General features: G+C 39.8%; 2 pseudogenes; both read right to left on the minus strand.

The window, feature by feature from the left end:
- Window positions 1-1,329: 1,329 nt before the first annotated feature.
- Window positions 1,330-1,863, minus strand: Nudt5-ps1 (nudix hydrolase 5, pseudogene 1; annotated as a pseudogene).
- Window positions 1,864-16,549: 14,686 nt separating this feature from the next.
- Window positions 16,550-16,973, minus strand: LOC108351822 (60S ribosomal protein L31 pseudogene; annotated as a pseudogene).
- Window positions 16,974-25,753: the final 8,780 nt, after the last annotated feature.

Raw genomic sequence — 25,753 nt, forward strand, 5'->3', positions numbered from 1 at the left:
CGGTTGTTGTCTCTGGATTTATCCACTCAGTGTGGATTCGGCAGCAGATCTGCAACAAGGTCATCTGGGTCTTGTTAGAGCATTGCCAGGTACTGGGACTCTGGAATGGAGTATCATTTTACTGGTAGTATTTTCTCGTCTGAGGAACGACACAAATCAAACCCATCTTCAAACAATCCTGATGCTCTGAAGGCCTACTTGTAATGATAGTGACTGAAACATGCTCACCTACACTGTTGTCTGCTCTAGGGTTTGGTTAATTAGGAAAAGCCTTAATTTGGATTTTAAAATAATTGAGTGCATCCCTAAATCATTCCTCAAACCTAGTAAGGCTAAGTTCATTATCATAACTTACATATTTAACACATGGCATATTGTTAGTATTTGGACTTTAGCCCATGACTGTTAAGGCAGGGTCAGTCTCAGGTGATACCTACATACACACATGTGCATGACGCGTATATACACATTAGTGAAAGAAATTAATGTGCATCAATTAATTGATAATGAGCTCATTGCTCACTTTGTAAGCCTTACTTAGGAAAGAAAGGCCATGGTTGGACTCCATAACATTTCCCCAAAGCAACATTAGCCACTTTATGAGTGTCCTGAATCTTTGCCTGCCGTTGTTTGGCTCTGGTTGAATGGACGTAAGTAAGATCTGGCCTTTGCTTCCCAAACAAATGTATTTCATTTATATTAGATTCATTGTGGTAAATATTTTTTAGCTGCAATTATCTTTGGCAGCTTCTCTTTAGAAACTCCAGCATGGTCAGAATCATCCCTGTTGCCTTGTCATAAGCTGTCACGTTGTGAGTTTGATGCCTCTGAAACATTGAAACTACCCATAACCTGCTGTATGTGTGTGTGCGCTCTTGCACACACACAAAATTATTAGCATACTTTTAGATGCCAAAGGACTTCTTCTTTTTTTTTTTTTTTTTAATTTCGCCACGTGTTCATTCCCAGAACTTTGGGGAGACAGAGACAGATGAATCTCTTGAGTTCAAAGCCAGCCTGGCCTACAAAATAAGCTCCAGGCTAGCCAGGGCTACACAGTGATACCCTGTCTCAAAACAAAACAGAAACCCAACCTTCTAATTTTTAAACTGTGTCTAATAAATAGCTATCTGCAGACTTAAGTACATAATTTTTATTTTAGGAATTGAGGGCAGAAATAGTTGACCTAATTTGGAGCTCGAGTCTATTCCTGAAAAATACCCTCACCTTCTAGGCTAGGTGAGGTATAAGAAATTTAAACATACCTAACTATACGTTCATTTCCCTGAGTATTAACAAGTTTAAATGAAGGTTACATTCTCTCTGTAATTATAATTTCATACCACATGCAGTCTGTGCTGCTTTTATTTTATGAAAAAGCCTATTTATGATCTACATTAAACTTAATTGAATACATTGAAGAGTAAAGGCCTCACGGTTTCATTTACAAAGCATGGCCATTGTCCTCCTTGGCCTTAAAATTTGAGGACGGGCACTTCGAAGGGCTTGGAGCTGGCATGTTTCAGCGCCAGAGCGTAGGCGTAGACCCTGGCGTTCACTGTAAGACGGTCTTCTGCACTCAAAGCGTCAAGTCTCGTCAGTAGATCATTCTTTGGTAAAGTAAACACTTCCACAAATTCTCCGTCCCCTGGTTTGGGTTTTGGCCTTACATTTCCTGTGTCATCTCCATTGATGGTCACCATCACAACATGTGTGGTGCAGTTTGACAAGCCTGGATCCATACACACAGCTGGAAAGCATTCGGCAATGTCACCTTTCTAGCCAGTTTCTTCCTCCAGCTCCCGAAGTGCAGCCCTCTTTGATGAGCCCTGCTGGGAACTCCAGACAGTAGCGCCCGCCCATCGGGGCGGAACTGCTTCACCAGAACAATGCACTCATGGTGAAGCGTTCTTTGCAGGACTGGTATGACTGACGCCGCATCAGCAGATTTTCCCTTCCTGGTCGTAAACTTCTCTGTTTCCCAGGTTCTAGGTTTTTTTTTTTTTTTTTTTTTTTTTAAAGATTTATTCACTTATTATATGTAAGTACACTGTAGCTGTCTTCACATACACCAGAAGAGGGAATCGGATCTCTTTACAGATGGTTGTGAGCCACCATGTGGTTGCTGGGAATTGAACTCAGGACCTCTGGAAGAGTAGTCGGTGCTCTTAACCGCTGAGCCATCTCTCCAGCCCCCAGGTTCTAGTTTTACCGGTGGGGTCCATGAAAGTTGTTTTTTTTCAAATTTGACCCATTTTCCTTCTGAGATCAACTCCTTTGAAATAATGCGCTGCTCAGTGGGGTGGAGAAGAGTCTTTTAGTTCTCGGGCCTCCACTTCAGCCTGTTGGTCTCCACAGTCCTTTGGTGGAAGGCAAGCTCCCAGGTCGAGGTGCATACAGACCAAAGCGGAGATGTAAGCTTCCTAAAAATTCTACACTTTCATGACTCTTCTCCAAGGACTCAAATCTTTTTTGTTGTGTCTCTCGCGTCTGTGCGGGCAGGCTAAGCGTGCATTCTATCATTGCTTTAGCTTCTAGCTCCCGTGGACTTTTACGGACCGGAAGAGTCCTTGGCAAAGGGCTTCTTAACTAGCTGGGATTGGTAAAGTGGGCAGTATGGGATTCTGTATTGGTCTTCCTGTCATGCCAAAGTACTCTCCTGTTATCTGGAGTCCAGCTTTCTTTTTGCCTGAAGGCGCATTTCATGGATGCTGATGGTTTCTCTGTCTTACTGACTTACTTCCCGTGCATTGACATGTCTGATCTCATCTATAATGTACTCATCTGTAATGATCACTACTGACTTCTACCTTCATGTTGGTTAGTTATTTGAGTTTTATTCAACAGTAGTTATAGCTGGTGTGCTACCATGTCTATGAAAAACAAAATACCAACCAACCAACCCCCTAAAAACCACAAAAAACAAAATCAACCAAAGCAAAAAACCTCCATCATCATCAACAACAACAACACAATACACCACCACCGAAAAAAACAACAACAAAAAAGGAAGAATTTGGGTCTGGAAATTTAGCTCAAAGGTATTGTGCTTGGAAGGAAGACCAGTACAGAAGCCCATTTTGTCGCCATGAGATGAAAAAACACAAAATTCCAAACCTTTGGAATACCCCTAAGCATCATGTTGGTGGATTGAGAGTGTCTGTAATAGACTATTAGCATACCATGACAATGACTTCCCACAATAATAATGTTAAATTACACAACAGGGTTCCAAGCAAAGACAGAGCATAAAATAAGGATATGGCTACTTATCTGTGTTGAAAGCAAAGGTAATCACACATGAAATCTATAGTCATTTGAAAATGCAAAACTGTAAAATGAATTTTATAAGACAGGCTACAGACTTGTCTTTTTGTAGCCTCCACTGACAAGGGCTGTCTGTTCCCACATTTGTGCATTTGTGTATCCCACAGAAGGTTGACCTCTGGCATACCTGTGACAGTTCAAAATATAAATTATAACCCTCCCATTTATTAAACAGTGGTAATAAGGATGCCTTTTACTTGTTGGGCTTGGGAAGTATTTTGGGATGTGATGCTATTTTAAGAGGTTTCTCTGCAGAATTTGATTTGGCCTTTTTGCTTGTTGACATTAGAGGCTTAATATTTGGTTTTATTCCTTTAAATGTGGCTCTTGTAAAGCAGTTGACCTCAGAACGAGTAGGTTTATTCTTGCTCTTAATAAAACAACAGATAAGGATGAGAAGGGATTTAAAAGTACTGCAGAGGAACAAGAGGGGAGTGGAGAATTGTAACCAGATGGGAGCGTGAGAGAGGTGGGCACACCTGGAATGTCTTCTCCATTGCTTCCTGCTTCCCTCAGCTTCCCTTCTGGATATTTGCTTATTAAAAGGCCTTTTAGACACCAGCTGGTTGGGATTTTTTTGAAAGATACAGGATATTTCACAGAACTGCAGAGGAAGTTAAGAAACCAGATTTGCCAAATGAGTCCAGGGAGGCCAGGTAGCTAGACACATAGCTGAGGCCTTAAGTAAGGGATGTATTGACTTAAGGTGTGAGGACAAATGACCATTGCCCCCATCCATCTAATATCACTGCACAACGTACTTCAATGCCATTAGCTGCCAATTTGTTTTTTTCTATTGAAGACTCAAAATTATTCTGACTTATTCATAGCGTTTGCATAGAAGTACATTTCTGAGTGGGAACATGTAATCTGTGGAGCTGATTGTCCTCTGCACTGCCCCCAGAGGGTACATGCAGACAGACATTTTCTCAGGCAGCCATACCTCTCAATCCTTCAGATCTCTGAATTCTGCTTCTGAGGGAGACTACTCCTGATCCTCAGAAACCTAGGTCAGGGGCCTCCAGAGCACACACTTGTGCCTCTCATTGGAGTAGTTACCATACATATATTTCATTGGTAGAAATAACTCTAAGGCCTCTTTGTAATAAACGTTTGGCCTGGAAAATTTCAAGTTAGAGAGTATAGATTTCAGGCTTATCACACTGGAGTGCTATATTTGCTCAGGGATTCTCCAGGGATAGGACATTTCCCCCTTATCTTGTTCCAAATAGAGCAAAAGTGGAGGCCAGGCTGCATCTTCACCCTCTGTACAACAGGGACAGTTTGTTTCTTTAATTAGTTCTGGGATTATCTTCCTTATCTATTGGCTCACAAGGTGGTGAGGGTGATGAGATGGCCTGTGTCTCTAACTCTATCCTATCTGGGTACCACATGTGAAAACCAAGGCTCTAGATCTTCATTGATTGACATACACTCCCAGGTCAGTCCTGGCTGTAGTCTTTATTATTACAATTTCAGATTTTGGCTTGCTTACCTCCAAATCCCCATATTATTTACATGTTACATGTAAATCCCCATGATCGATCTATCTATCTATCTATCTATCTATCTATCTATCTATCTATCTATCTATCTATCTATCTATACCTATATCTATATATATTAAGTTGTACTGCACTAGGGTTTTTAACAAAAGAAACTTGAGGAGTGAAGTATATGGAACTCTACTTTCTGTTCCTTTTCTCTGAAACCTGAAACTACTTTAAAAAAATTAAGGGGTTGGAGAGATGGCTCAATGATTAAAAGCACTTGATGCACTTGAAGAGGACCCATGTTTGATTCCAAGAACTTACCTGAAGGGTCACAGCCATCAATAACTCCAGTTCCAGGGCATTTTATGCCTTTTTCTGACCTTTGAGGATGCCAGGCATGCACATGGTGCACATACATACCTGCAGAAAAGCACATAATAAATAAATAATCTGAAAACAATTAAAATGATTAAATGGAGATTTTTCTGGTGAATTTCCATCCCATTATATATTTTGGACAATGGGACATGGACATGATATGGGACAATTCTTACTCTTTTGGCCTAGCTGGATTTGTTGAGACCCGATCAGTGCAAAGTCTTAAATTCCTATCTCTCACAACTTTACAATTCTGGCATCTAAGAAGGACACTGCTTGAGCCTACACCGTGGATGCTCCTGTGAATGCTGATGGTACATTCTAGAACCATCACTCGATTGATGACAGACTAGCCCTTTCTCTTTTCACTGCTCTTTACAGGAACCATTCTAAGCCAAGTTGGAAAGGATTCTTATGCTTCTTAAACTAGGAGACTCGAGGATTTCATGGTGAAGCTGGCGACTCTAAACTGTTTTAGAACTGGTAGGGTGGCTTGCATAGATACTCTTCATCTAAAGGCGTGCTTGTGCATGCATGGTCCTAGCTCAGCAGTATTAACATCACTCATGAGCTTAGTAGATATGCAACTTTTCCAGCACGTGAGAAGCTGAGGCAGGAACGACTCAAGTTGAGTGGCAGCATGGACTATACAGTAATACAAGCTATAAATCTTCAATCTTTGGTTAAGTAAACAAGTAGCTGTGGAATATGTCCCAGCTCTTTGTCCTCATAAGTTTCATTCTGATTCTAGTTCAAGTTTGAAAATCTTTTATCTGGGTTATTGAGATGAATTTTTTGGGAAAAGGTGTTTACTATCAACGTTGACACTGAGAGTCTGAGTTTTGAAACCCTTATGATGGAAGGAGAGAATCAATTTTTTACAAGTTTTCCTCTCACCTTTGTGTGTGTGTGTGTGTGTGTGTGTGTGTGTGTGTGTTTGTGTGCGTGCACGCGCCCTCCCCCTATAAATAAAATGTAATAAATAAATAAAATCATTGATCTGCCTACTGATTGAGTACTTGTCTTGCTTATATTAAAGTCGTGGGTCCTAAAAACTGTTCGATTTCTTTAGCCATGTTAAATTAGATAAAAATAAAAATTTAATATTTAGAATGACATAAGAATCACACATCTTTTGAAGCTACAACACTACAGCTTTTTTTTGATGGAAACATTGTAGAGCTGTTTCTTTCTTTCTTCTTACTTTTTGTAGAGCTGTTTCTAACGGTTTACTGCTGTATATGCTTGCATGCTTGGTCTATTGCACCATTGGCCTAAAGCAGTAAAACTCGGTCAGTGTCTGATTCCTATTGGAGCTGTCTTACTACAAATCCAAATCCCAGGAGAAGAGAAGTGAAAGGTAGTGCAGACTCTCCTGCTGCCTTGAGAAGTGGCAGCATTGTACTGGAGGACTTCTTAGGCAGAAACCAGGGCAGGTGAGCTGTAAACCTTGGCAGCTTCCAAGAGGAAGAAGGAGAGAGAGAGAGAGAGAGAGAGAGAGAGAGAGAGAGAGAGAGAGAGAGAGAGAGAGAGAGAGTTTGCCAAGGACATTGGCAAGCAGACATATGGTGAAAGGATAGGAGGGGTTTCGGAAAAAGTGAAAAGGCCCAGAGTACCAGAGAAAACATGCTTAACTTCTGGCCAGTTAAATAAGTCTCAAAAGGTTAAAAAGAAAAAGTCACACTTTCTTTTTTGAGTTTTATTTCAGAAAAGTGGACAGGCTGCAAGGTAGAGGACCTCAATGGAAAGTTTCCTTAATAATTAGTCAGGCTGTTGATGATTAGAGGAAAGTTTTGTTCTTGGAGGGTCTTCTGGAAGATGGTAAAATTTCCAATGTGATTGGTCTCGGGCTGCTGCTCCTGAATGCAACACCGTGCTCAGCTCTCACAAATGGGACACAAGGAAAGGGAGGGGAGCTTGTGTAATTAGCATACAATTTTCATCACATTTACTTAGATGTACTGGGCCTCTCATTTTATTGTTTAGAGTGAGGATGGAGCCTCTTCCTGGGCTTGCTACACCCAGTTCCTTCCTTTTTAAAAATTGTTTTTGTTTTTATTTTATTGTTCATAACCAATACAGTAGTGATGTCCCATTACTGTTTACTTAATATAGGTTCAAAGTGAAAATCAAAATTTCAAATTTATGAAGTCATACTTCATGATTTAAAACCTAATAAGACTTTGAATTTGGAACCATTTTTATGGGCATAACCATGATTGCAGGGACTGCAATAAATGGCAGAAGTACAAAGCTGGGGACCTTCCAGGATTAGTACAGACATGGGACTATTAATCACGGCTTTTCTAAATGCATGGTCGAGCAACACCCATTGCAGGATTTAATTGCTTATTACTGTTTTCTGCACCTCTGACAATTTTAAGTTACAATAATTGTCAATCTTAATAAAAATGAAACTAAACATTGACATAAATTTGATACATTTTTATAAAGAGGTCCTGAGTTTTTGTCTTTTGGAGGGAGTATTCATTTAAATTACATGTGTCGTGCAAGTTAATGTTTCAAAAAGATTATGAATTTTAGGCATAGCTAAATGTGCTAGAAAGAGGAGAGTTTCTCAGAAGTCAAGGACTCCTGAGAATGCTGATAGACCAGCTGTTTTCTTTAGGTTATTAGCTCCTGGTTGGTCCCACCTTCAGCTCCAGGCACTAAAATAATTCAGTATTTACTCATATCAGGCGATTTTGATTGTATTACATTTATGTAATAAGTGTTATATCATCAAAATTACAACAAAACTTGCTTATAAAGACCACTGGCTTCTGTAGATCTTCAGAACCCAGAGTTTTGCATGTCACTAATTTCACAGAAAGTTTCAGTATATTTTGTTTATGAGCACATTTTACTGTGGAGTCCAAATATGGAAGCAAAAAGATACAATAACTTTCAGCCACTAAAGAAGAGGTAATTTAAAGGTGTGTATTTAACTAAAAGTCTGGTTTCTTAATATACCTTAATGTCTTAATGTGGCAATTTTGTATTTGATGTTAATTATTATTTTTTCACCATTGGAGACTTTTTTTGTATACATGAGATCAACAAACATTTAAACTATTGGGGAAGTGTGTGTGTGTGTGTGTGTGTGTGTGTGTGTGTGTGTGTGTGTATGTGTGTGTGTGTTGGGTGTTAAGCAGGAAATACTTTGAAGTTTGGAATTCTTCAGAAAAATCCATCATTTCTCATTGAGAGGCAGTAGTATCATTGGAAGACTCTTACATGTTATCCAGAATACTTTTTAAAAGAAAGGCCATTTGTCATATCTGAATTTCTGAAAACTAAATGCAGTTGTTTCTCATTTTGTGGCCGTTCAAGCATTTTCCCCAAAATGACAGAGGGAATGTGATCCTACTTCAGATGATTGCCTTAATATAACCAGTTATGCAAATCCCATGGGGAATAGAGCTGAACACCCAGGAGTGCAGACATCCTGAGACTGCAGGACAGACTGACACCTCTGCACACCTCTGCCCACATCCCTGGTCCAAGGGTAACTGTACAGTGCCTCTGGACACAGGGATATAGGAACAGACAGCCGCCAGTACCCGAGGTTCTGGTCTGTGCCCAGGACCTAATTGAACGGGCCAAACAGTTCCCCACACCCAAATCCCATGGGGGAGAGAGCTGGACCCTCAGAAGTGTGGACACTCCTGAGAAATCAGAGGAGACTACCCTCTGCTCACAGTTGCTGGGTAAAAAATTAACTCAACCAAATCAGTAACCTTCCTCTACTCAAAGGATAAACAAACTGAGAAAGAATTTAGGGAAAGGACATCTTTCACAATAGTCACCAAGAATATAAAGTACGTCGGTGTGACTCTAACCAAGCAAGTAAAAGATCTGTATGACAAGAACTTCAAGTCTCTGAAGAAAGAAGTCGAAGATCTCAGAATATGGAAAGACCTCCCATGCTCATGGATTGGCACTATTACTATGGTAAAAATGGCTATTTTGCAAAAAGCAATCTTCAGATTCAATGTAATCCCCTTCAAAATTCCAACTCAATTCTTCATAGAGTTAGAAAGAGCAATTTGCAAATTAATTTGGAATAACAAAAAATCTAGGATAGTGAAAACTATACTCAACAATAAAAGAACTTCTGGGGGAATCACCATCCCTGACTTCAAGCAGTATTACAGAGCAATAGTGATAAAAAAAAACTGTATAGTATTGGAACAGAGACAGAGATAGACCAGTGGAATAGAATTGAAGACCCAGAAATGAACCCACACACCTATGGTCACTTAATCTTTGACAAAGGAGCTAAAACCATCCAATGGAAAAAAGATAGCATTTTCAACAAATGGTGCTGGTTCAACTGGAGATCAGCATGTAGAAGAATGCAAATTGACACGTCCTTATTGCTCTGTACAAAGCTTAAGTCCAAGTGGATCAAGGACCTCCACATCAAACCAGATACACTCAAACTAATAGAAGAAAAAGTGGGGAAGAGTCTCAATCACATGGGCATTGGAAAATTTTTTAAGAAAACACCAATGACCTATGCTCTAAGATCAAGAACCGACAAATGTGACCTCATAAAATTGTAAAGCTTCTGTAAGGCAAAAGACTCTGTCATTAGGACAAAACAGAAACCAACAGATTGGCAAAAGATCTTTACCAATCCACATCTGATAGAAGGCTTCTACCCAAAATATACAAAGAACTCACGAAATTAGACTCCAGAGAGCAAAATAACCCTATTAAAAATGGGGTACAGAGCTAAACAAAAGATTCTCATCTGAGGAATATTGAAGGGAAATGCAAATCATATCAGGGAAATGCGAATCAAAAAACCTTCGGATTCCACCTCACACCAGTCAGAACAGCTAAGATAAAAAACTCAGGTGACAAGTGATGCTGGCAAGGACGTGGAAAAAGAGGAACACTCCTGCATTGTTGGTGGGATTGCAAACTAGTACAACCAATCTGAAAATTAGTCTGGAAGTTCCTCAGGAAATTTGGCATTCCACTACTTGGGGACCCAGCTATATCTCTCCTTGACATATACCCAAAAGATGCTCCAATATATAACAAAGACACATGCTCCACTGTGTTCATAGCAGCCTTATTTATAATAGCCAGAAGCTGGAAAACACTCAAATACCCTCCAACGGAGGAATGGATACAGAAAAAGGGGTACATCTGCACAATGGAGTACTACTCAGCTATTAAAAACAATGACTTCATGAAATTTATAGGCAAATGGATTGAACTAGAAAACTCAATCATCCTGAGTGAGGTAACCCAATTACAGAAAAACACACATGGTATGCACTCATTGATAAGTGGATATTAGCCCAAAAGCTCGATTTACCAAAGATACCATTCATAGACCACAGGAAGCTCAAGAAGAAGGATGACCAAAGTGCGGATGCTTCACTCCTTCTTAAAGGGGGAACAACAATATTCATAGGAGGGGATATGGAGGCAAATTTTGGAGCAGAGACTGAAGGAACAGCCATTCAGAGCCTGCCCCACATGTGGCCATATATATATACAGCCACCAAATCTAGATAAGATTGATGAAGCTAAGAAGTGAATGCTGAGAGGAACTGGATATAGATGTCTCCTGAGAGACACAGTCAGAGCATGTCAAATACAGAGGCGAATGCTAGCAGCAAACCATTGAACTGATAATGGGACCCCTAATTTGGAGGAATTAGAGAAAGGATTGAAAGAGCTGAAGGGGCTTGCAACCCCATAAGAACAATAATGCCAGCCAGCCAGAGCTCCTAGGGACTAAACCACTACTCAAAGACTATATACATGGACTGACCCATGGCTCCAGTTGCATATGTAGCAGAGGATGGCCTTATTGGGCTCAAAGGAAGGAGAAGCCCTTGGTCCTGCCAAGGTTGGTCTCCCCAGTATGTGGAAGTGTCAGGGAGGGGATAGGTGGTGGATGAGAGGGGAACATTCTTATAGAAAAAGAGGAAGTGGTGGGGATAGGGGGCTTATGGACAGGAAACCAGGAAAGGGAATAACATTTGAAATGTAAATAAAGAAATATCCAATAAAAAAAAAGAACCAGCTTCTGAGAGTCTTTAGCTAGGGCTATTCATTCTGCCCATGGTCCTATACAACTGTATAGCACTGTATGCCCTGCTGGGGCTCTAGAAGATCCGAATTTCAAGGTTCTGGAAAAAGATTCAAGCATAAAGATAGAGACGAGAGAGCTGGGCATCTGCCAGCTCCCTGAATCAAGCAAATCTAGCAGACGTGCGAAATTTACTGCATCAGTTGGTGTAGCTTTTTGTTAACTCTCAAATCATGATCTCCACAAAGGAGGAGAGCTTTGTTTGCTTGGAACGCCTAGCACCTGATCAGTGCCTGCTATAAAAATCAGGGCTCAGTAAAGGAGTTAAAGAAAAAAAATAACAGACAGGTACACACACACACACACACACACACACACACACACACACACACACACACAGAGAGATGTCACATAGATCTCTTACTTCCAGTTTCCACAAACACCAGCCTAGAAGGCCAAACAACAATCCATGCAGCAACTGGCCCACATGGGTCAAGGGTTGGTCAGTGACTACTGTTATCCATTAACTTTACTTTTGTTTTCCATTTGGGTCATTCAACAAAAGCCAAGGAGCACCTAAATCAGTCATATGGTATGTCCTGCTTCTAGTTAGCTCATACTAACAACCTCCAATAAAGTGGCATTTGGGATGTTAAAAAAAAGGGGACAGCACTGAAGCCTACCTTTTAATCACCTTAAAGTTTTCACACTCTTCAGCTTAAGTCTTTACCAAGACAAGAGATAGCAGCTGACTCCTTTGCAAGCTCTAAATGAGCTTCTGCTTACTACCTCTTGGTGGACTTTGTTACTTAGTCCTTTCTTTTTCTCTTTGTAAAATGAATGGAGATGATCTGTAAAACCCTGGGTCTGTATAACTGTGCTGTGAGAGACAAGCCGGGTATGCTGTTTCACATGTGGGATCTGACTGGGCACAGGAGAGGCAGTTATAAGTGGGACAACCAGACAGAACCCATCTTTCTCTATAGAACCTCAGAATTGTTGACAGATACCCATGTGTCCAGTCCTCCTCTGCCTGTGCACCTCCCTCAGGATCCAAATTGAGGTGCTCAATCTGAATCTAAGCATCTCTCTATACTACTAGGGACACTGGTATTCTCTGTCTAAATACTTACACTATTCATAGAGAACATGTTTTGAGGGCAGACCATATTATTAGACCAAAGGTATGTTTCTAGTTAGGAGAGCTGATTTCAGGAGTGGAAACTGCCAGAGCAAGGACATGAGATATATATGTGCTGATGAACTTGTCTAGGAGAAGGAAGTTTTATTTATGTTTTTCTTAAAAACATTTCATTAGCATTTATTAATTGTAGAGAATAGTGGGTTTCATTATGTTTCATACGTTTTTATACTGTAGTTTGGTCATCTTTAGTATCTGTTATGATATAATGGCCCTCTCTCACGGTTTCTCTTCCTGTCTCCAAGCCTTCCTTCTACTTTCATGTTTCTCTCTCTTTCTTGTTTTCTTTTTCATTATTATTGTTACATATACACAGACACAGACACTGACACACACACACACACACACACACACACACACACAACCCAATGAATCCATTTTGTATACAAGTGCTTTTAGGACTAACCACTTGGTATTTGTTTTGGTCAGTCTTTTTTTCCTCCAACAAAATACCTTTTATTGATTATTTGAGAACTTGACATTATGCATTCCAATCACATTCACTTCCAAGTTCTCCCAAGTCTGCCCCCACCCTTGTGGTCTCCTTGAAAGAAGAAGAAGAAGGAGGAGGAGTTGGAGGAAGAGGAAGGGGGAGGAGGAAGAGGAGGGGAGAGAAGGAGGAAGAGAGGAATGGGGAGGAAGAGGGGGAAGGGGAAGGAGGGGTTAAGGGGAGAAGGAAGAAGAAGAAAAGAGGAGGAAAAGGAAGAGAAAGAGGAGGACGAAGGAGAAGAAGAAGGAGGAGCAGGAGCAGGAGGAGGAGGAGAAGGAGAAGGAGAAGAAGGAAGACGAAGAAGAGGAAGAGGAAGAAGAAGAGGAAGAAGAAGAGGAAGAAGAAGAGGAAGAAGTAGAAGAGGAAGAAGAAGAGGAAGAAGAAGAGGAAGAAGAAGTAGTAGTAGTAGAAGAAGAAGAAGAAGAAGAAGAAGAAGAAGAAGAAGAAGAAGAAGAAGAAGAAGAAGAAGAAGAAGAAGAAGAAGAAGAAGAAGAAGTTGTCTAATTTGTTTCGCCCATATGCTCACTGAAGCAGGCTCAAACTCTCAGTGGCCATCCCCTTAAAGAAAACTGAGACATCCATCTGCATCCCCACCAGAAGTCATCAGTCGTGGAGAGTTACACTTCAGTATACTTATCACAATTTTTGATATTTTCCATTAACTTCTGTTTATTCATTTTACATTCCTATCGCTGCTCCCCCTTCCTAGTCCCCCCTTCAAGAGTCCCTCCCCCATTCCCTTCTCTTCTGAGAGGGCGGGGGTGCCCCTGGTTATCCCTCAACTTTGTTGCATCAAGTCTCTGCAAGATTAGGCTCATCCTCTCCTACTGAGGCCAGACAAGGCAGCCCAGTTGGAGAACAGATTCCACAGACAACAGCTTTAAGGACAGCCCTCACCATAGTTGTTGGGGATCCCACATGGAGACTGAATAGCACATTCCCCTACATATGTTCTGGGGGCCTTGGTCCAGCCTGTGAATGCTCTTTGGTTGGTGGTTCAGACTCTGAGAGTCTCCAAAGGGAGCATGGTAATTGACTCAGCTGGTCTTTCTGTGAAGTTCCTGTCCCTTTCAGGGCTTTCAAACCTTCCTTTTTCTCTTTCATAGAGTCCCCAAGCTCTGTAACAATGTTTGACTGTGGGGTCTCTGCTGTTTCAATCAGCTGTAGGACGGAGCCTCTCGAGGACAGTTATACTTGGCTTCTGTCTGTAAGCACAGTGGGGTATCAGTAGTGTCAAGGATTGGTGCTTGTCTATGGGATGGGTCTCAGGTTGGGCCTGATATTTGGCCATTCCATCAGTCTCTGCTCCATCTTTGTCCCTGCATTCCTTATAGACAGGACAAATTTTGGGTCAAAGTTTTGTGTGTGTGTTGATGTCCTTACACCTCCACTGGAGTTCCTGCTTGGCTACAGCAAGTGGCCTCTTTAGGTTCCATAGCTGCACTGCTACTCGTCTCAGCTACGCAGCTCAGCTAAGATCTCCTACATTGGTTCCTGGGAACCTCCCTGATCCCAGGTCTCTCACATGTCCTATAGATACCTCCTACTCCAAACCCTGCAAGTGTCAGATTTTCATTCATTCTTCTGTCCCTTTGGCTGTCTTTCCTGTCTCTACCCACACCTGATCCTGACCCACTCCCCATTCCCCTTCCCATGACCTCTCCCACCAAGCTCCTTCCCTCCTTCTGCCTCCTAGGACTACTTTTTTTATTGGATATTTTATGTATTTACATTTCAAATGTTATACTTTTTCCTGGTTTCCCCTCTGGAACCCCCTATCCCATCCCCCGCTCGCCCTGCTTCTGTGAGGATGCTCCCCCTCCCACCCACCCACTCCCACCTCACCACCCTGGCATTTCCCTACACTGGGGAATCAAGCCTTCACAGGACCTAGGGACTCTCCTCCTGTTGATGCCAGACAATGCCATTCTTTGCTACATATGCAGCTGGAGCCATGGGTCCCTCCATGCGTACTCTTTGGTTGGTGGTTTAGTCCCTGGAAGCTCTGGGGGCTCTGGTTTGTGGATGTTGTTGTTCTTCCTATGGTTTGTAAACCCCTTCAGCTCATTCAGTCCTTTCTGTAACTCCTGCATTGGGGTCCCCGTGCTCATCCACAGTTCATCCAATGATTGGCTCTGAGCATCAAAATTTCTATTTGTCAGGCTCTGGCAGAGCCTCTCAGGCAGGAGACAGCTACAACAGGCTCCTGTCAGCAAACACTTCTTGGCATCCACAATAGTGTCTGTGTTTAGTGTTGGTATATGGGATGGGTCACCAGGTGGGGCAGTCATTGGATGGCCTTTCCTTGAGTCTCTGCTCCACACTTTGTCCCTATATTTCTTTTAGACAGGAGCCCTTCTGGCTAAAAATTTGGAGATGAATGGGTGGCCCCATCCCCCAACCGCAGACCTTGTCTAAACTCTGGATATGGTTCTCCTTCCCCTTTGTTGGGCATTTAAGCTACTCTCATCCATGTTGGATACTGGGAGCCTCTTGTTTTCCTGGCATCTGGGACTTGCTGGTGGCTACCCCCAGTTCCCCATCCCCCATTGCTACACACCTCTGTTCAAATTCCTGACCCTCTGTATATCATTTCCATCTCTTCCCATACTTGATCCTGTCTCCCCCTTTCCCCCATCCCTCTTTTCTTTCTCCCAAGTCCCTCCTGAGAGTATTTTGTTCCCCCTTCTAAGAAGGACTGAAGCATCCATATTTTGGACTTCCTTTTTGAGTTTTATATGGTCTGTGAATTGTATATTGGATATTTCAATCTTTTGGGCTAATATACACTTATCAGTGAGTGCATACCATATGTGTTCTTTAGTTACTGGGCTACCTCACTCAGGATGATGTTTTCTAGTTCCATCCCATTGTCTCTGAATTTCATGAAGTCATTGTTTTTAATAGCTGAGTAGTACTCCATTGTGAAAATGTACTACATTTTCTGTATCCATTCCTCTGTTGAGGGATATCTGGGTTGTTTCCAGCTTCTGGCTATTATAAATAAGTCTGCTATGAACATAGTGGAGCATGTGTCCATGTTATATGTTGGAGCATCTTTTGGGTGTACGCCCAGGAGTAGTATAGCTGGGTCCTCAGGCAGTACTATGTCCAATTTTCTGAGGAATCACTAGATTGATTTCCAGAGTGGTTGTACCAGCTTGCAATCCCACCAACAATGGAGGAGTGTTCCTCTTTCTCCACATCTTCACCAGCATCTGCTGTCACCTGAGTTTTTGATCTTAGACGTTTCGACTGGCGTGAGGTGGTGGAATCTATGACTGGTTTGATTTGTATTTCCCTGAGGAATAAGGATGCTGAAAATTTCTTTAAGTGTTTCTCAGCCATTTGGTATTCCTCAGTTGAGAGTTCTTTGTTTAGTTCTGTACACCATTTTTTAAATAGTGTTATTTAGTTCTATGGAGTCTAACTTGAGTTCTTTGTATATATTGGATATTAGCCCTCTATTGGATGTAGGATTGGTAAAGATCTTTTCTCAGTTGGTTGCCCTTTTGTCCTATTGACAGTGTCCTTTGCCTTACAGAAGCTTTGCAATTTTATGAGGTTTCATTTGTCAATTCTTTTTTTTTTGGAAGTTCTGTAACTTTATTTGACATTCAGCAGTTAGTTCTCATCCACATTGACCGTCTGTAGATTTTTGAATGTGGTAACAGGCACATAAGTTACCAGTGTGTAGAGCTTGTTTGGTGAATCCTCATCGTCATTACGCTTTCTGGACAATTGTGCTGGGATGCAGTATGGAACATTCCTTATTCCCTTGGCCCAGACGGCTTTATTGAGCCTGGTGTCTATGAGCACATCTGGACTCCCCATCTCCTTCATGGCAAATTTCCAAATTTCTTTGAGTGCCCGAGGAGCACACTTCTTGAAGCCCACTCTATGGATGCGCTTGTGAATGTTGATGGTATATTCTTGGGTCACCACATTGTTGATGGCAGAACGACCCTTCTTCTACTCGCCACCCTTCTTTTTGGGAGCCATTCTGCTGGGCCCAAGTTGGAAAGGAAGGGCGTGAAGGATTGTGGGATAGAAAGTCACCTCATTTGTTAATTCTTAATCTTAGAGCATAAGCCATTGGTGTTTTGCTCAGAAAAATTTCCCTTGTGCCTATATGTTCCAGGCTCTTCCCCACTTTCTCTTCTGTTAGTTTCAGTGTATCTGGTTTTATGTGGACGCCCTTGATCCACTTGGACTTGAGTTTTGTACCAGGAGATAACAATAGATCAATTTGCATTCTTCTACATGCCGATTGACAGTTGAACCAGCACCATTTGTTGAAAATGCTGTCTTTTTTCCTTTGTCAAAGATCAAGTGATCATAGGTGTGTGAATTCAATTCTATTCCATTGATCTACCTTCCTGTCTATGTACCAATACCATACAGTTTTCTCAAGATTGTTCTGTAATGCAGCTTGAGGTCAGGGATGTTGATCCCCCCCCACCCCCCGAAGGTTTTTTTTTTTTTTTTTTTTTTTTTTTTACTGTTGAGTATAGTTTTCCCTATCTTGGGATTTGGATTATTCCAAATTGTTCTTTCTAACTCTATGAAGAACTGAGTTGGAATTTTGATGGGGATTGCATTGAATCTGTAGATTGCTTTTGGGAAGATGGCTATTTTCACTATATTAATCCTGCCAATCCATGAACATTGGAGACTTCTCTATCTTCTGAGATCTTCGATTTCTTTCTTCATACAGGTCTTTCATACAGATCTTGTTCTTGTCATACAGATCTTTCATTTTCTTAGAGACACACCAAAGTATTTTATATAATTTGTGCTATTGTGAAGGGTGTTGTTTCCCCAATTTCTTTCTCAACCTTTTTATCCTTTGAATAAAGGAAGGTTACTGATTTGGTTGAGTTAATTTTATATGCAGTCACTTTGCTGAAGTTGTTTATCAGGTTTAGGAGTTCTTTGGTGAAATTTTTTTGGGTCACTTTAGTATACTATCATATCATCTGTAAATAGTGATATTGACCTCCTTTTGCTGTTTAATTGCTTTGTATAGTACTCTAAGTACTATATTGAATAGGTAGGGAGAGAGTGGGTAGCCTTGTCTAGTCCCTAATTTTAGTGGGATTGCTTCAAGTTTCTCTCCATTTACTTTGATGTTGGCTAGTGGTTTGCTACATACTGCTTTTTACTATATTTAGGTATGGGTCTTGAATTCCTGATCTTTCCAAGACTTTTATCATGAAGAAATGTTATACTTTGTCAAAGGCTTCCTCAGCATCTAATGAGATGCTCATGTGGTTTATTTCTTTGAGTTTGTTTATATAGTGGCTAACATTGATGAATTTCCTTATATTGAACCATCCTTGCAACCATGATCATGGTAAATGATCATTTCGATGTGTTCTTAGATTCGATTTGCGATAATTTTATTGAGTGTTTTCATCAATATTCATAAGGGAAATTAGTCTGAATCTTTGTGTGGTTTAGGTACAAGTGGCTCTAAGAATGAATTGGGTAGTGTTCCTGCTGTTTCTATTTTGTGGAATAGTTTGAAGAGTATTGGTATTAAGTCTTTGTTGAGTGCCTGATAGAATTTTGCACTAAACCCATCTGGTCCTGGGCTGTTTTTGGTTGGGAGACTTTTAATGACTACTTTTATTTTTTAGGGATTATAGGAGTGTTTAGATGGTTTATCTGAACCTGATTTAACTCAGATACCTTGTATTTGTCTAGAAAATTGTCCATTTCATCCAGATTTTCCAGTTTTGTTGAGTATGGGCTTTTGTAGTAGGATTTGATGATTTTTTTCAATTTCCTCAGTTTCTGTTGTTATGTTTTTCTTTTCATTTCTGATTTTGTTAATTTGGATACTCTTGTGCCCTTCTGGTTAGTCTGGCTAAGAGCTTATCTATCTTGTTGATTTTCTCAAAGAACTATATCCTGGTTTTGTTGATTCTTTGTATATTTCTTTTTGCTTGTACTTGGTTGATTTCAGTCCTGAGTTTGATTAATTCCTGTAGTGTACTCCTCTTGGGTGTATTTACTTTTTTTTGTTCTAGAGCTTTCAGATGTACCCAGAGCTATGAGATTTCCTCTTAGTAGTGCTCTCGTTGTGTCCCATAAGTTTTGGTATGTTGTGCCTTCATTTTCATTAAATTCTAAAGAGTTTTTTAATTCTTTCTTTATTTCTTCCCTGACCAAGTTATTATTTTAGTGGAGTGTTGTTCAGTTTCCACGTGTATATGGGCTTTCTGTTGTTTTTGTCATTATTGAAATCCAGCCTTAGTTTGTGGTGACCTGATAGGATGCATGGGATTGTTTCAATCTTCCTGTATCTGTTAAGGCCTGTTTTGTTACTGATTATATGGTGAATTTTGGAGAATGTACTGTAAGGTGCTGAGAAGAAGGTATATTCTTTTGTTTTAGGATGAAATGTTCTGTAAATATCCGTTAAATCCCTTGGTTCATAACTTCTGTTAGTTTCACTGTGTCTCTGTTTAGTTTCTGTTTCCATGATCTGTCCATTGATGAGAGTGGGGTGTTGAAATCTCCCACTATTCTTGTGTGAGGTACAATGTGTACTTTGAGCTTTAGTAAAGTTTCTTTTATGAATGTGGGTGTCCTTGCATTTGGACCATAGATATCTAGAATTGAGAGTTCACCTTGATACATTTTTTCATTGATGAGTATGAAGTGTCCTTCATTATCTTTTTTGATAATTTTTGGTTGAAAGTTGATGTTATTCAATATTAGAGTGGCCACTCCATCTTGTCTCTTGGTCCCATTTGCTTTGAAAATTGTTTTCCAGCCTTTCACTCTGAGGCAGTGTCTGTCTCTGTCAGTGAGGTGTGTTTCCTATATGTAGCAAAATGCTAGGTCCTCTTTATGTATACAGCCTGTTAGTCTTTCTTTTTATTGAGGAATTGAATCCACTGATGTCCAGAGATATTAAAGAAAAGTGATTATTGCTTCCTGTTATTTTTGTTTTTTTGAGGTGGAATTATGTTTGTGTGGCAATCTTCTTTTGGATTTCTTGCAAGAATATTACTTTTTTGCTTTTTCTAGGGTGCAGTTTCCCTTCTTATTTTTGGAGTTTTCCATCTATTATCCTTTGTAGGACTGGATTTGTGGAAAGATATTGTGTAAAGTTGGTTTTGTTGTGGAGTATCTTGGTTTCTCCATCTAAGTTAATTGAGAGTTTTGCTGGGTATAGTTGCCTGGGCTGGCTTTTGTGTTCTCTTAGGGGTTGTATGACATCTGCTCAGGTTCTTCTGACTTTCATAGTCTCTGTTGAGATGTCTGGTGTAATTCTGATAGGTCTGCCTTTATATGTTACTTGACCTTTTCTCTTACTGCTTTTAATATTCTTTCTTTGTTTTGTGCATTTGGTGTTTTGACTATTATGTGATGGGAGCAATTTCTTCTCTAGTCCAATCTATTTGGAGTTTTGTAGGCTTCTTGTATGTTTATGGACATCTCTTTCTTTAGGTTAGGGAAGTTTTCTTCTATAATTTTGTTGAAGATATTTTCTGGCTCTTTGAGTTGGGAATCTCTTAAAATCCTCTATCATCATCATCATCATAAGATATGACTTTAAGTCCAAATCTTTCTTTTCTGGTGTGTTGGGGTATCCAGGATTTGCTGGTCAGAGAACTGGGTTCAGATGATGCCAAGTAGCCTTGGTTTCTGTTGCTTAGGTTCTTGTACTTGCCTATCATCGTCTGGTTACCTGGTGTTTGTTGGTCCTGCTGTCTCTGACTGGAATTTGTTCCTCCTGTGGGCTTGTGAGCCTGAGACTGTTTATGTGTCAACACTCCTGAGACACCAGCTCTCTTCGATTGGGATTTGAGTGTGGAGAGCTGTATCACAGGGTTAACTCCACAGCACTGATGAAAACCAGAAGTATTCTGTCTCTGTCTCATTTGCAGTTCCTGTGCCCTGTGTGCTCCTGGCAGGTCCCTCTTTGACCAGTTATTGGAGCAAAAGTGGTGGTCTCAAGTGTGAGCTTAGGAGTGACAGCACTCCCGGAAGACCATCTCTCTCGGGGCAGGATTGGATATGGAGGGTTGTGGGACAGCCTTAGCTCTGAGTCATAGATCTCCCTCAACTATTTTATTCCCTCATCTAAGTGAGATTCAAACATCCTCACTTGGGCCTTTCTTCTTGTTTAGCTTCTTTGGGTTTGTGGAATATATTGTGAATATCCTGTACTTTATAGCAAATATTTACTTGTAAGTGAGTACATCCTATACATGTCATTTTGGATCTGGGTTATCTCAATCAGGCTATTATTTTTTTAGTTCTATCCATTTGCCTGCAAAATTTATGATGCCCTTGTTTTTAATAGCTGAATAATATCCTGTTGTGTCAATGAGTCACATTTTCTGTATCCATTCTTTAATTGAGGGACATTTAGGTTGTTTCCAGTTTCCAACTATTATGAATAAAGCTGCTATGAACATAATCTTTTGGGTATATGCTTAGAAGCGATATATCTGGGTCTTCAGGTAGAAGATTTCCAATTTTCTGAGAAACTGCCAAACTGATTTTCAGAGTGGTTGTACAAGTTTGCACTCCCACCAGCACTCTACAACCTTGCCAACATGAGCTGTCACTTGAGTCTTTAATCTTAGCCATTCTGACTTGTGTGAGGTGGGATCTCAGGGTTATTTTGATTTGCAGTTCCCTAATGACTAAAAATGCTGAACAATACTTTAAGAGCTTTTTAGCCATTTGAGATTCCTCTGTTGAGAATTCTCTGTTTAGCTCTATATCCCCTTTTTAATTGGGTTGTTTGCGTTGTTGGTGTCTAACTTCTTGAGTTCTTTATATATTTTGGATATTAGCCCTCTGTTGGCTGCAGGGTTAGTGAAGATATTTTTCCAATCTGCAGGCTGATGTTTTGTCCTATTGATCCTGTCCTTTGCCTTACAGAAGCTTTTTAGTGTCATGAGATCCCATTTATCAATTGTTGATATTAGAGCCTGAGCCTTTGGTGTTCTGTTCAGGAAGTTGTCTTTTGTAACAATGCTTTCAAGGCTATTTGCCACTTTATACTCTGTTAAATTTCACGTATCCAGTTTTATGTAAAGGTCTTTGATCCCCTTAGTCTTGAATTTTGTGCATGGTAATACATATGAATCTATTTTTATTCTTCTATGTGCAGACATCCAGTTATACGAGAAGCATTTGTTGAAGATGTTTTCTTTTTGCCATTGTATGATTTTGGCTTCTTGTCAAAACTCAAGTGCTCATAGGTGTGTGGGTTTTTTCCATTTGGTTCTATTCTATTGATCAATCTGTCTGTTTCTATACCAATAACATGCAGTTTTAATTAATATTTCTTTGTAGTGCAGCTTGAGATCATGAATGGTGATTCCTCCAGAAGTTCCTTTTTTGTATATATATATATATGTGTGTGTGTGTGTGTGTGTGTGTGTGTGTGTGTGTGTGTGTGTGTGTATGTATATATAAAAGCTATCCTGAGTTTTCTGGTTTTCCATATGAAGTTTAGAACTTCTCTTTCAAGGTCTGTAAAGAATTGTGTTGGAATTTTGATGAGAATTGCATTGAATCTGTAGATCGCTTTTGGTAAGATGGCCATTTTCACAATGTTAATCTTCTTGATTTATAAGCATGGGAGATCTTTCAATATTCTGATGTGTTTTTAAATTTTTCTTCAGGGACTTGACATTCTTGTCATATAGGACCTTCACTTGCTTAGTTAGAGTTACACCAAGATATTTTCATATTTTTTATGGGTATCATAAAGCATGTCCTTTCCCTATTTCTTTCTCAGCCTGCTTATTATTTGTACAAAGGAAGGCTACTGATTTATTTTTGTATCCAGTCACTGAAGGTGTTTATCAGTTGTAGGAGTTCTATGTGAGAATTTTGGGGCTTGCTTATGCATACTATCATGTCCTTTCCAGTTTACCTCCTTTTGTTCTCTTTTTGTTGTATTATTTCTCTAGCTAGAACTTCAAGTTCTATGTGAATAGATAGAGTGGGAAGCGTCCTCTTGTCCCCGATTTTAGTGGAATTGCTTTAAGTTTCTTTCCATTTAATTTGATGTTGGTTATTGACTTGCTGTATATTTCCTTTATTGTGTTTAGGTATGTTCCTTGTATACTTGATCTCACCAAGGGGTATTTAACATCAAAAGAGTGTTGAATCTGTCAGTCTTTTGTAGCAACTAATGAGATGATCACGCAATTTTTTTCTTTTAGCTTGTTTATATGATGGGTTGCATTGATGGGTTTTCATAAATCGAACCATTCCTGCATCCCTGGAGTTAAGCCTACTTGGTCATGGTGAATGATGTTTTTGATGTGTTCTTGGATCCGGTTCATGAGAATTTTATTGAGTATATTTGCGTTGATGTTCTAAGAGAAACAGGCCTGAAATTCCCTTTCTTTGGCCTCGTAGAACAAGTTTGAGAGTGTTTCTTCTGGTTCTATTTTGTGAAATAGTTTGAGAGTATTTTTGAAAGTCTGGTAGAATTCTGCACTAAAACAATCAGCCCTTGTTTTTTTTCTTTTTTCTTTTCCAATTGGGAGATTTTTAATGATTTCTATTTCCTTAAGGGTTATAGTACTTTTTAGATAGTTTATCTGATCTTGATTTAACTTCAGTGAGTGGTGTTTGTCTAGAAAACCATCAGTTTCATTTATATTTTCCAATTTTGTGGAGTATAGGTTTTGTAAGTAAGATCTAGTGATTTTTGGAATTTCTCAGTTACTATTGTTAGTGCTTTTTCCATTTTTGATTTTGTTAACTTGGGTACTGTCTCTCTGCCTTTTGGTGAGTTTGGCTAAGGGTTTGTCTATCTTGTTGATTTTCTTAAAGTACCACTCTTGGTTTTGTTGATTCTTTTTATTGTTCTCTTTGTTTCTAATGGATTGATCTCAGCCCTGAGTTTGACTATTTCCTGCCATCTACTCCTTTTAGGTGTTTGGTTCTTTTTGTTCTAGAGCTTTCAGGCATGGTGTTGTTAGTATGAGATTGCTCCAATTTCTTTACAAAGGCACTTCATGCTATGAGCCTTATTCTTTACATTGCTTTCATTAAGCCCCATCAGTTTGGGAATGTTGTGCCTTCATTTTCATTGAATTCTAGAAAGTCATTAATTTCTTTATTTCCTCCCCGACCAAGTGATCATAGAGAGTTGTTCAGTTTCCACCAGTTTGTGGACTTTCTGTTGTTTTGAAGTCCAGCTTTAATCCATGGTGATCTGATAGGATGCAAGGGGGATATTTCAAGTCTCTTGCTGAGGCTTGTTTTTGATTATATGGTCAGTTTTGGAGAAGGATCCATGAGGTTCTGAAAAGAAGGTAAATCTTTTGTCTTTGAGTGAAAGGTTCTGAGGTATCTGTTAGGTCCATTTAGTTCATAACATTGCTAGTTTCATTATTTCTCTGTTTAATTTCTGTTTTGATGACCTGTCCATTGGTGAGAGTAGGGTGTTGAAATCCCCCTATTATTAATGTGTGAGAATTGATGTGTGATTTAAGCTTTAGTAACATATCTTTTATGAATGTGGGTATACTTTCATTTGGGGTATAGATGTTCAGAATTCATATGTAATCTGGGTGGATTTTTCCTTTGATGAGTATGAAAGGTCCTTTCCCATCTCTTTTGATTATTTTTGGTTGAAAGTCTATTTTATTAGATATTAGAATGGCTACTAAAGCTTGTTTCATGGGTCTGTTTGCTGGAAACCTTTTTTCCAGCCCTTTACTCTGAGGTAGTGTCTAGCTTTGTTCCTGAGGTATGTTTCTTGTATGCCACAGGAGGATGAATTCTACTTTTATATCCACTCTCTTAGCATGTGTCTTTTTTTAAAAATCATTTATTTAATGTGTATGAGTGCACTGTAGCTGTCTTCAGACTCACCAGAAGAAAAGAGGACATTGGATCTCAGTACAGATGGTTGTGAGCCACCATGTGGTTTCTGGGAGTTGAATTCAGGAGATCTGAAGGAGCAGTCAGTGTTCTTATCCACTGAGCCATCTTTCCACCCCTGCATCATGTATCTTTTTAAATTAGTAATTGAGTCCATTAATGTTGAGAGATATTAGTGAGCAATGATTATTAGTTCTTGTTATTTTGATGTTGTTGTTGGTACTCTGTGTGTGTGTGTGTGTGTGTGTGTGTGTGAGAGAGAGAGAGAGAGAGAGAGAGAGAGAGAGAGAGAGAGAGATTCTCTTCTTGTGTTTTGCTGGTATTGTATTATCTATTGTGTTTTCTGGTGTGTAATTACTCTCCTTGTGTTGAAGTTTTTCTTCTAGTATCCTTATAGGTCTGAATGAATAGAAGGATATTATTTAAATTTGGCTTTATCATGGAATATTTTGGTTCCTCCATCTATGATGATTGAGAATTTTTTTTGGGCATAGTAGCCTGGGCTGGCATTTCTAGTCTCTTAGGGTCTCCAAGACCTTCTGTCCAGGACCTTCTACTTTTTAGAATCTTTGTTGAGAATTCAGATGTAATTCTGGTAGGTCTGCCTTTATACATTACTTGTCCTTTTTCTCTTGCAGCTTTTAATATTCTTTCTTTGCTCTGTACATTTAGTGTTTTGATTTGTGGCAGGAGGATTATGTTTCTGGTCCAGACTGGTGTTCTGTAAGCTTCTTGTACATTTATAGTCATCTCTTTCTTTAGGTAAGAGAACTTTTCTGCTATGACTTTGTTGAAGATATTTTCTGGGCCTTTAAACAGAGAATCTTCTCCATCTTCTATTTCTATTATTCTTAGGTTAGGTATTTTCATAGTGTCCCAAATTTCCTGAATGTTTTATGTTAGAAAATTTTGGTTTTGGCATTTTC

Source organism: Rattus norvegicus, chromosome 8 (assembly GCF_021556685.1).
Source record: "Rattus norvegicus strain SHRSP/BbbUtx chromosome 8, alternate assembly SHRSP_T2T, whole genome shotgun sequence".
In the NCBI taxonomy this organism is placed as follows: domain Eukaryota; kingdom Metazoa; phylum Chordata; class Mammalia; order Rodentia; family Muridae; genus Rattus; species Rattus norvegicus.